Here is a 12,909-nt window from a genome sequence, read left to right on the forward strand (position 1 = left end):
TGCTAACATATATTATGAGACAATCCGTGATCCTCAAATATTTTACAATCTAAGGACACAAGATAGACAAAGAAATAAGGAAGTAGTGTTCTCATTTTACATATGGGAAACTAAAATTTGGCCCATAATCTCTTTGTGCCTCAAATGTATTTAGGTGCCTAAAGATGCAGATAGGTGCCTAGTGGGATTTTCAAAAGTACCTAACTGCAGGTGATTTCATAGATTCATACATTCATAGATTCTAAGGCTAGAACAGACCATTGTGATCGTTTCATCTCATCTGATCTCCTGAATAACACAACCCATAGAACTTCCCCAAAATAATTCCTAGAGCAGATCTTTTAGAAAAAAAAATCCAATATTGATTTCAAAATTGTCAGTGATGGAGAATCCACCATGACCCTGGTTAAGTTGTTCCAATGGTTAATTATTCACAATGTTAAAAATGTGCATCTCATTTCCAGTCAGACTTAGACTAACTTTAAATTCCAGCCATTGGAATGTGTTGTTCCTTACTCTGATAGAGTGAAGAGTCCATTATTAAATATTTATTCTTCATGTAGGTACCTCTAGAGTGTAATCAAGTCATCCCTTAACCATTTTTTAAGCTAAATCGATTTTTCTCCTTGAGTCCATCACTGAAAAGCATACTCTCTAACCCTTTAATCATTCTCATGGCTCTTCTCTGAACTCCCTCCAATTTTTCAACATCCTTCTTGAATTGTGGACACCAGGATACAGGATTTCAGCAACAGTCACACAAGTGCCAAAAACAGAGGTAAAAGAACCTCTCTACTCCTGCTCCAGTTTTCTCCATTTATGCATCCCAGGATTGCATCAGCCCTATTAACCACTGCATCAAACTGGGAGCTCATGTTCAGCTGACTATCCACCACACCCCCCAAATATTTTTTCAGGGTCTCTGCTTCCCAGGATCGAGTCCTCCATCATGTAAATGTGGCCAACATTCTTTGTTCCCAGATTCACATTTAACCCCTATTAAAATGCCTAGTGTTTGCTTGCCCCGAGCTTATGAAGCACTCTAGATCGCTTTGTATCAATGACTTGTCCTCTTCATTATTTACCATGCCTCCAATTTTTGCATCATCTGAAACTTTATCAGTGATGATCTTATGTTTTCTTCCAGATAATTAATACAAATGTTAAATACCGTAGGGCCAAGAAATGATCCCACTAGAAACTCACCCATTTGATTATGATTCCCCCTTACAATTACATTTTTGACCTATCAGCCCCAGCCAGCTTGAAATATATAAAATTAACAAGGCACACATTAAACAGATTACAAGTTTTATAATCAAAATGTCATCAAGTAACAAGTCAAATGCCTTACAGGAGGCTAAGTATATTACATCAATATGCTCTTATCAACCAAACTTGTAATATCCTAAAAGCAAGTTAGTCTGGCATGATCTATTTTCCATAGAAAATCCATGATCTATTTTCCATGCCTACTGACATTAATTATATTGTCCTCTTTTAATTCTTTATTAAATGAGTCCCACATCAGTTGCTCCATTATCTTACTCAGGATCGATGTCAAGCTACCAGGCCTGTAATTACCCAGGTCATCCCATTTACTCTTTTAAAATACTGGCACAACATTAGCTTTCTTTCAGTCTTCTGGGACTTTCCCAATGTTCCAAGACTTATTGAAAATCAGTATTAACAGTCGAGAGAAGTCCTCAGCCATTTCTTTTAAAACTCTTGGATGCAAGTGCTCTACTACTGCGGATTTAAAAGTGCCTTACTCTAGTAGCAGCTGTTTAATATCCTCCTGAGATACTAGTGGAATGGAAAGAACGTTCACATGATATCACTACATCATCTGTTTTTCCTCCCAAATATAGAACTGAAATATTTATTGAGCACTTTTGCCTTTTATACAGTATTATTGATAATTCTATCATTTCCATCTAGTAATGGACCAATACCATTGTTAGGATTTTTTTGTTCCTAAAATACTTTAAAAAAAAAAAACCCTCCTTATTGTTCTTAACGCTGCTGTCCTTGTGTCTCTTTGCTTCTCTTATCAATTTTCTTTGAGTCCTACCTTCTAATTTACATTAATTACTATCGAGTTCCCCTTTCTTACATTTGCTCACTTCCCCTCTAAATCGCATCAGCTTTTTAACCAATACAGCCTTCTTCCTCGATTTTGGGATAGTGGCTTTTTGGGCATCTAATAAAGTGTTCTTAAACAATTCTCAATTACCATTCAATTTTTTCTGATTAAATTCTTCCTCCCAGCTGATTTGGCTCGGAAGGAGTCAGGCACCTAATTTACCTAAGCAAATAAATGACTAACCTTCCTCTCTACTATGTATCTTGAACACAACTCTGCTAAAAGCACAAGCCTGCCACTTATTTCAGCAACAGGCTGTACTCAAGGATCAGTCATGTCAGAGCACACAGCAAACTGACAAATGACATTTGCACTGGAAGATTTCAGCATCCAGTCTGGTTAAGATGAACTCTTTTAAGCTAAATAGCACTTAACATTACTCATTTTACTAAGAGATAAAAGAATCTGCAAGGGACAATATCTCTGCCACGGAATGTTTTATATGATAGGATTCCCCCGTCCTCCCCCAGTCATGCTTCACATATTTGCTTCCTACACCCCCTCCTCTCTCTTCACCACATCTTTGGCTATCTTGTCCATTCAGATCTTTAAACAAATTCTCTTTTTGCTTCCTTCCGCTGCCTCTCTGGTTTTGGAAGCTGAAGTGGAAAAAAAATGAAGTGATCAGGTAATGTTTGCCCCAGAGGATCTTTACACATCTCTCCTGAAAATATACAGCCCTTTGTTCTGAGGAACAGTGATCAAGGGATGAATTTTGCAACAGTATGTACAGGTGAGAGTGAAAGTACAAGCAAAGTGACACAAGGGAGAAGTGAACCCATTGACGATGACTGATGTTAGCGGCAGGTTAATATTGTTATGTAAGGTGGTATCTGTACATTTAACATGCCAGGTAGTAACACTGGGGCAAATCCACAACTGGTGTAAATTGACTTCAATGGACATATGTCAATTTACAGTCTCAAATCGCTCCTCCTAGTTGTCCCTTGAGCTTATGCTATTGTTTCTTCATACTTAAAGAAGCTGGTTAAGCACTGGAATAAATTGCCTAGGGAGGTTGTGGAATCCCCATCATTGTAGATTTTTAAGAGAGGGTTAGACAAACACCTGTCAGGGATGGTCCAGACAATACTTAGTCCGGCCATGGACTAGAGACATTTCAAGGTCTCTTCCAGTCCTATGATTCTATGATGTAGGATAGGATTTTCAAAAGTGTTCAGTATTGACCTAACTCTGCACCGACTGAAGTGAATGGGAGGTTTAACATCAGGGCAAAGTCCAGAAATTAACTTTAACAAACTTTTGCCATGTACGGACCCAGAATTTCAGTTCAGACCCATCACCAATTTCAGACAGCCCTAGTAAGCTTTGGATAAACATCCGAACTCAAGGGTGACAGGTAAAAATTTGCCTTGTCCTTACATGCCCCCTCCAAGGATCTCAAATGCTTTGTGTCCATGAATGAATTAGCCTCCCAACAGGTCTCTGTTACTGTCAGGTCCTGAGCACAGAGTTCCTAACAAACAATGCCCTGCTCTTACCAGTCCCTCAGATCGTAGCAGCATCCCTACAACAGCACTGAGCAAGTTAGTGACCAGAAGAAATGCAGATTAATTTGAGTTGAAGTAGCAGTCCCCAGAAGCCATGCCTGTTTGGAAGCAGGACATGCTGCAATAACATGCCAGGGTAGCAGCTGGGCTGGTTAAAGGTCTATACTGTGTTCCCAGGGAGATGCAGCTCCAATGAGGAGGGGAAGGGAAATTAAAAAAAAAAAAAAAAAAAAGAAACCCTTTCACACGTACTGAAAACATTCAAAGCTTTGTGTATGTTCAGTATCATCCAAATGTAATTTGAGCGGCTCACTTCTAATCTAGTTTGCGCTATGATGATAACAGCTTCAATTTATACAATCAGAGCTCATTGCTGAGTGACTTTGCTTTCCCCTGCATCAAAGGTAATTATTATTTTTATAGTTCAATTAGCAAACATTACATTTCTGTTTTCCTTGCTAAAATGGCACCACCTAATTTAACAATAACTCACTACCTTCCCCCACCCCTCACCCCATGCCCTCCCAGGAGCATGATGTTGTTATAATATTCTTCTGGGTCTACTGATCCTCTGCAAAAACTATTCCTCTGGTTTGCACCTTTCAATCTCTTTCCTTTAAGTTTACACAAATACAGCAATTGGCCAATTGCGTTTCATAGCTTGCATTTTTTACATTAAATTCTATAAAGTGTTTTGCCCCGGAATGGTTCTAATAATACTTCCTTTATCTTGCTGAGCAGAATGAGCAAAAAATTGTCTGTTACTTGGTAACTTCCTATTCTTCCTTCCTTGGGATTTGGACATATTTCATAATACCCTTAAAGAGTTTTTATATTTATTCATCAGCCTTAGGAGAAGGTGGAACTTGTGTGGAGTTATGGCAATCTGCCATTTAAGTTCTTTCATGTCTTTGCTGTAGCCAGCCCAAGCTTCCCTCCTCCCTCCTTTTGTTATGACACCAGTGAGATATTGTACTGTTATCTGACAGACCCCTATCGCATCAGCTATGCCTTCACCTTTGGGTTTTACTTAAGTGTTTTTAAGTGAGACTCTGCTATGTTTTTTCCAAGCATGTTTGCATTGATTATGCAAAATTATAACCCGGAATTGTGTACCTTCACTCCCCACATTGGTCCCCCACCCAAGTGATTTATTACTGGCTAAATTGTTCCTAGCAGAAAACTTTGTCACTGTCACCGGTGTATGTGGCAGATATGAGTATCTATATCAGCTCTCTGTGTGCGCACGAGCAACTGAGTGACCCAGGGGTAGACCAGCCCAATTATAGATGGTTCATGCTTCTGATTAAGTCTGTCAAGTCCATCCTCAAACCATGTCCCCTGCCCCCAATCACCACCTTCCATTTTTATGCCGTTTCAAGTACAAACCGATGATTACAGGAGTCTCCATGGGTCCCTGTGGTAGCACCATTGATTCTGTTCCTCCATCCATAGAGTTTCATTGCAGAGGTTCTCAGCAAAGGAAAACGATCCAGCAGAACCCTACTTAATTAACGGCCCAAAAGGACACCAGAAACACTCAGAAATGAGAAGACCCCTGAAAATAGGGACATTCTGACTTTCAGGAACACATGACCATGCTAGGCTTGCTATTTACCTACCCCTTATCCCAATGTAGAAACCACTCTCCAGTTCCTCTGCTGTCTCTCTCCGCTTGCCACGTGCACTCCTCTCACTATTCCTTCACATTGAAGCAAGGCGTCTCAGGCGGTATCGCACATAAGCTGGAGTCCAGCTTGGAGAAAGGAGAATAAAACCACCTTTGCATCTTCCTAATTCTCAGTCACTTAGGTGGTCAGCGCAGCCCTCGGGGCATGCGAGAACAGACCCACAGTCTGCTCTACTTTATGGCAGAGTTCTGCGTGCTCCAGACACTCCCAAAAGCTGCCTCAATGTGGAATATCTACTGTAAGGTGACTAAAGGACTGAGTTGGAGACTGCACCACTTCATGATCCACAGATTAGGAAGCTCTGAAAGATTTTTCTCTCCTAGGCTCCACATCCTGCATATGCACAGGGAGCACAGAGGAAAAGGAGGTGTTTCCGTTGCCCCTTTGTCATTTTCCCCCTTCTCTCTCTAAGGCCTGGTCTACACTGGTGGTGGGGGGGGGATCGATCTAAGTTATGCAACTTCAGCTACGTGAATAACGTAGCTGAAGTCGACGTACTTAGATCTACTTACTGCAGTGTCTTCACTGCGGTAGGTCGACTGCTGACGCTCTCCCGTCGACTCCGCTCGCGCTTCTCGTGGAGTACTGGAGTCAACGGGAGAGTGCTCAGCTGTCAATTTATCGTGTCTTCACTAGACGTGGTAAATCGAACCCCGCTGGATCGATCGCTCCAGAGGTAAGTTTAGACATGGCCCTAAGTATCGGAGTAGGATTCAGAAGGGAAGGGAGTGAAAATTGTGAATTTGATTTATAATAATAATAATAATAATAATAATTAATAATTAATAAAAGATAAAACCAACACATTAAGGGAATTGTACTGCAGTTGGTAAAATACCTCATGTCACAGAAAGCAACTTACATGACACCTCGCCAATATAGCCATATAAAAATATAATAATAGAGGAAACAGACAGAGGAAAGAAACAAAGCAGTGAACTTTAACAGAATTAGACAACTCAGGGAATTATTTAACTCCCCTGGGTCATGATTCTCCTGCGCTTTTGGTCATCATTTAGCAATATCAGCCGGTGACAAGTGAATGAAAGTGGGTTTAAAATGTTACGATGCTGGTTTGGCAGCATTTCACATCCACTTTGCAAATGATGACACAAGATTCAAAGAATTAGACCTCTGACATTTGATTGGCCAGATATTCAATTGGTACAAATCAGAGTAACTGCAGAGTCAGCGGAGTGGTGTCAAATCACAACAACTAAGGATCTGGCCCTATTAATTTGCATCCTTTGCATTCCCTTGCCCCCAGATCTGTCTCACTTGCAAGTCGAAGATTTGTATCTGTTTGTGGCAAAAAGCTTTGCTTTCTGATTTGATGACCTTTCAGCAATTGCCCTGAACCCACTTGGTGGTCTCAGTCCAATGAGCACCACACCGAGGATCACATCACAGAACTGGCACTAATTGGCACCTTTGCTGGCAGTCTCAGCAGAGAAGCTGAGGACCAAATGAGCTTGGAGACCGACCTGCCCTCTTACTTTGAGAGATGATCCCTGCAGAACAGGTGCGCTGCATATTGATGGCATGCCTGTGTGAGTGGGAAACGTTAACACAGCTATTGCCTGCATTGTACCTGTTCAATGAATAAGAAATAGAGATGGGCCACAGCTGTGAAATTCTGATGCAGAAACAGATCTAGATCCAGGGGTAAGTTGGATCTACTGTTACAGGACAGCCCTGTCTCTAAATGAGAGTATTTCCCCCAAAACCTGTGTGTCTTTTACTTTTTGTCAGTACTAAAAACGCCTAAAAGCATTTTAATTTGCTTGTAGCATGAAACAAGGAGAGGGATCAACCAAAGGGTGGCATGGCTATATTATCTGTAGACAACATGAAATTCAGGAGAACACCCACCCCAAAGATGGTTTGAATACAGCATGTCCATTTTGCATACAAAGAGGTAGATGAGTTTCAACTGGTTTTAACGGGCAGCGTGGCAGGCTGTGCTGCCAAGGCCTGGCTATACATAGGTTGAGGTATCCTGGCCATGGCAGTGCTGAGTTTTACAGGGCGTGACAACTTCAACTGCTGCACAGAAGAGAAACTCTCAGAGAAGGCTCAGCATTTCATGGCTACCATGGGACTGTCCCAGAAAGCTATGACTCCACTCATACTGTTATCCACACTTTTGATCCAGTGTTTGGGCTGCCATTAGAGGCTGGTCAATTGGAAACATTGCCCAAGTTGAGGACTGATCTCCAGCTCTTGTGCTTTGATGGTGGATTAAACCTTTCCTATAGGGAAGAAGGGCCTGAGGCGTATGATACCTGTGTGTTTGCAGAGGGCTCTGGAGAAGAGAATCTTTAGAAAGGTCAAACTATCAGTGTTCTGGTAGGACTTTATAATGACCTTTCATCCTCAGTAATCAAGAGGGTCCCCAAAGGTGGTTCTTACCCTTGGCTTCCTGTTTGGGGGTCATGCTTGTTTATAGGAGATATGTGATAGCTGAAGCAGGAAAGAAGACAGCTAGAGCACCAGTGAAAGACACCTTGTCCAATCAACCAATAAAGCCAAATTAGGGCTTAGCCAATTTAGAAGGGAACTGCTGGCAGGATGTTCTCCATATGGGACCTTCTAATTTGGAATTCACTTTCTCCTTGGTCCAAAAGAGCCAAAATCAGTTTGCCTTCAGGGTAAGTTGCAAAGCCCCAGTAGGCAGTGATGCCTAATGGGCAAAGCACTGAACTGGCACTGAGGACACATGATCTCTATTCCCACATCTGGCCTGTTCGGTGGCCTCGGTGTGCCTCAGTTTCCCCATCTACAGAATAGGGCTAATGATACATTTGTTTGGTATGATTATATGTCATCCATTTGTCCAGGCATTTGTTTAAGATGGAGCAGGATGAGGGCTGGTAGTTTGGGGACAGAGTGTATTTCTTTGCATTGGCTAATTTCTGCCATTGGGGTTAAATGATGCTGTACAATCTGTTATTTGTTGGTTGGGATTCAAAAAAACAAAAACAAAACATTGCCAAAGGCACCTACAGCTTATGATGGGTACTTTTTCATGTTGTGGAGATGGATAAATCAAAAGAAAAGGGGAAAAAATCCTCTTTCTTACAGCTTCTTTCAACTTTCTCTCTTCCACATTATTTTCCCTTATTTGAACCTAGGAGACATTGTTAGTTGAATGAAGTGTTGTTTTATGTCTATTGCTGACTGACACCTGTGCAAGGTTTGCATGTGCACAGGTCATTATGGGCATCCATATTTCATCAGATGTTTCAGGTCTGTCTCACAGCCCTATACATCACCCTTACATCACCCTTATGGACGGAGGTGATGCATGAAGGCCTGAGAGAAGAACAGCTCTTGTTTCCAGAGAACTTGCTCGCTACAATATTGATATTGCAGCACTGAGTGAGACTAGACTGGCTCCATCCATGAGCTGGGAGGCAACTACACCTTCTTCTGGAAAAGCAGAGGATGAAGGCAGGATCCATGGAGTTGGATTTGCAATAGGAATGTCTCTCCTGAAACAACTTCCTGACCTCCCTGTTGGCCTGAACAAACAGCTCATGAAACTTTGATTCCCCCTGAGCCCTTCACAGCATGTCACGGTCATCTGTGCCTACCCTGACCAGCACAGAGGAAAGCAAGGAGCAGTTCTACTCTGACCTGGACTCCATCCTCAGATCAACCCCTGCATATGCCAAGCTCATCCTGCTGGGAGACTTCAATGCCAGAGTGGATAGAGACAGCAGTGCCTGGAGAGGTGTGATAGGATGCAATGGAGTGGGAAAGATGAACAGCAACAGACTCCTCCCCTTGGGTAAATGTGCAGAACATAGTCTGCTCATCACTAGCACCATCTTCAGGCAAAATGACACATATAGAATGACATGGATATACCTATGGTCCGAACAACGGCACCTGATCAATTGTGTCATCACCAACCAATGAGACATCCGCCATGCCAGAATTACTAGGGCTGTGTGTGGTGCAGAATGCTGGAGAGACCACCGATTGATAAGAGCAGTGCTCAGCCTCCATATAGTCCCTTCACAGCGCAAGTGGCCCAAGCTCAGCAGAAAAGCCTTCAACTTAGCAAAGCTCAAACACACAAATTCTCAGGTGCACTTGCAGCAGTCTCTTGACGACCATCTTTTTTTCATACCCGCCAATCACTGGCAACCCAACAGAAAAATGGAACCAGTTCAAACGTGTGATTATTAACAGGGTTAAGTCAGTGCTGGGGCCAAAGAAAAGGGTATACCAGGATTGGTCTGATGTCTCAGGAAGATAGAGGTCTTGTTCCAACCAGCACCTCATGCCAACGTCCCAGTGCCAGCCGTCTTCATCCAAGGCACACAGCTGAAAAGTGTGGTTCAACTATTTGGGTAGCACCACCTTGAGTGACGGTTCCCTTAGTAAGGAAATTTCCTCCAAAATTAGCAAAGCCAGCAAGGGCCTTGGCTGACTCCGAACAAAAGTCCTTAACCAACACATTCGTCTCTCCACCACATTGAAGATCTACAGTGCAGTGGTTCTAACATCTCTCCTGTATGGATCTGAGAGATGGACTCTTTATAGACATCACATTAAACAGCTTGAGCAATTTCATATGTGCTCTTTCTACTCAATAATGAGCATTCACTGATGGGACAGCGTGACCAATATTAAGGTCCCTGAGAGAGCAAACACAACCAGCACTGAGGAAACGCTACTGAGAGCACAACTTAGGTGGACTGGACATGTCATCAGAATGGAAGACCACCATCACCCAAAACAGATCTTGTATGGGGAGTTGAGTCAGGGCAAAAGAAAGAAGGATCGTCCGTATAAGTGTTTCAAATATAGTCTGAAGAGCAGTCTCCAGTGGGCTGGCATCAGTCTCAAAGAACTTGAGCAAATGGCTCAGTACAGGACTCACTGTCAATCTCTTACAAGATCAGCATGTAACAGGTTTGAGCAGAGTTGAAGAAATAATCCAGGCTGCACGTGAAAGGCGCCACAGAGCTGCATCATCAAACATCATAAATACGGACTTCCCATGCTCTCAGTGTGGCTGACTCTGTGCATCAGAGTTTTGACTTTGGAGTCATAAGTGTAGCCATCGACGAGAACTGCGACAATATCATCGTCATCAGTGATGGATGACCAATGTTCCTGAGAGCTTTACAGAGTGTGATAGAGACTAGCCAAAATTTAATGAGCTCCAGAAACAAAGCCATAAAGTTCAAAGTTGGAAGGTTATAGATTATAGTTCCCTTAATAATTAATGCAGTGCTATGACCCTGGTTGAGCCTTGAAGAGATGTGAGAGTTGTGAAGACTGTACTCAGAACAGGCATTGTGGAGCACTGGCGTTGGCAGTTTTTCACACACTCCCTTAACAATACGACTGACACCGGCCCAAGGTTCCAACTCAATGGCCCATTCAAGTCCCTGGTTTTGCTGATGAGACAATCAACAAGGGGGCAGTGCTTTCTGTCACCATTTAGGAGCTGGGCTGAGAGTCATCAACTCATTTCACATGGGCTTCCTAAGAGCCATCAGACAGCATCAACTTGGGTGGCATGCCAACCAGTGACCTAGAGGAGAAAGCCTCCATACTTACGTTGTAAGAACCATGGGGTAGGGACTATCTTTTTGGTATGGCTTTGTATGCCTAGAGCAGTGGGTATGCCTAGAGCAGTGGGTCCCTGGTCTGTGATTGGGACCTATAGGTAGGCTTAAAATATTAATAAATAATCATAAGATGATAATATCCCATTACCCATCTCTTGATCTACCATTATTTCCTGATGTGTAGAGGATTTGAAGTCATGAGCCACCAATTTAGACTAAAACAAGAACTCTTCCCCCTGTTCTCTGCTACTTCTGAATTTGGTAGATTCTTTCATTTTGTCTTTGTATCCTCTTAGAGTCAGGTAATAAATGTGAGCTTACTCCTAAATCAGAGAAATGACAGTTGGTCAGCAGTGTAAGGGCTTCAGTATTTAACTAATTAAATCAGAGTTCTCCTATTTAAAATGTGATTAGCTGGACCCAGTACAAAGAGTGAATGAATAAGGCTTTGTTGGTACAATGTGGATGTGGATTTTTAGAGTGTCAGAGTATAGAAGAAGTGATAAAGGTTGGCCATTACTTATTCTGAGAGAGACAATCTTTTGCCAGTAATAGCTGTTATTTAGAAAACAGACACTGCCTGCCTTGAGTCCATGCTAAAGAACTTGTGGGACTCCAGCACTCAGACAGACTGCGTTATAAATTGTCAGTAAATCAAATTTGTAACATTGGCTCATTAACCAGCGATATTTAGGCATTGGCAGCTATCTGAGGATGGCATGATATCTACAAGCGGTAAGAAGCATTTAAGAGCTAGGCAAGCTATGGAAAGTCTATTAAAACACAGAATCAACTCAGTGATTAGGGAGAGGGACATGAAAGTGCTGTTGGTGAAAATAGCATTTGCAGGTGAGAATTTTACTGAAAAGGTGGAATTTCCAGTTATGATTTATTTGATCTGGATTCTAACAGTGCATCCCAGCAATAATTTCAGGAATCTGCACATAAATGGGAGCTTGGATACTTTTCTAGGTTTGTGCAGGGTGATATTATTATTACCATTATTATTCATACAGGAACTTAGTGGTATTATTTGATAAGAGCTGTCTAGAGGCCTGATCCAAAGCCCATTGAAGTCAAAGGGAAAAGCCAGCCCTATTTGCTCAGTGCTATACAAAAATACAGTTTATCTAAGTACTTATGTGGACCTTATGAAAGTATTATCTGAACAACCCACATACATGAATGCATTTACCATACAAAACCCCTGTCAGGTAGGGAAGTATTATCCCATTTTACAGATGGGGACTGAAACACAAAGAGATAAATAGCTTGACCAAGGTTATGCAAGATGTCATTGGGAGAGTCAAGACTTGAACCCAGACCTCCTGGTTCCTTGTCCAGTGTCTTGATTATAAAACCATCCTTCCATGCTTTGATGACTGTGCAATGTGATTGATGCAGATAGAGTTGATAGTACTAGGAACCCCAGATAAATGAAAGATTTTAGGATTCGAAGGGACTCCGTGCCTCATTGAGACCAGTCCCAGACTATTGTAAGCAGCCCCTTCATATACAGGTAATCCCATTCATAAATGTATTGAGTGCCATCTTAAACTAGTCAGGTTGTTTGCCCCCACTGCACCTATTTTGGAGGCGTTCCAGAACCTCACTCCTCAAATAGATACCTTATTCTAATCTCCAGTGTAGGAAATTAGGATTTTAGGACTAGGATACCTATTTTATTTCATTACTAATGTTATCGTTAACTCACTTCCTAGGGGCATGCTGAAGAAATGAGTCTTAGGCTGGGTATGAATGAACAAATATTCCATTTAAGGATCTCAAAATGTTTGCAAACTTTATAGTTGGAGAAACTGAGGCACGGAGAGGTTAAGAGACTTGCCTAGTGTCATACCAAGCCTCTGTGGCAAAGTGAGAAACAGAATCCAGAATTCCTGATACCCAGTTCCATCCTTTTATGACAAACCCTGCTTCTCTAGTTATTGCAGCGATGGATGGAGGGTTTC

The sequence above is a fragment of the Natator depressus genome, chromosome 5 (genome assembly GCF_965152275.1).
Source record: "Natator depressus isolate rNatDep1 chromosome 5, rNatDep2.hap1, whole genome shotgun sequence".
Classification (NCBI taxonomy): Eukaryota; Metazoa; Chordata; order Testudines; family Cheloniidae; genus Natator; species Natator depressus.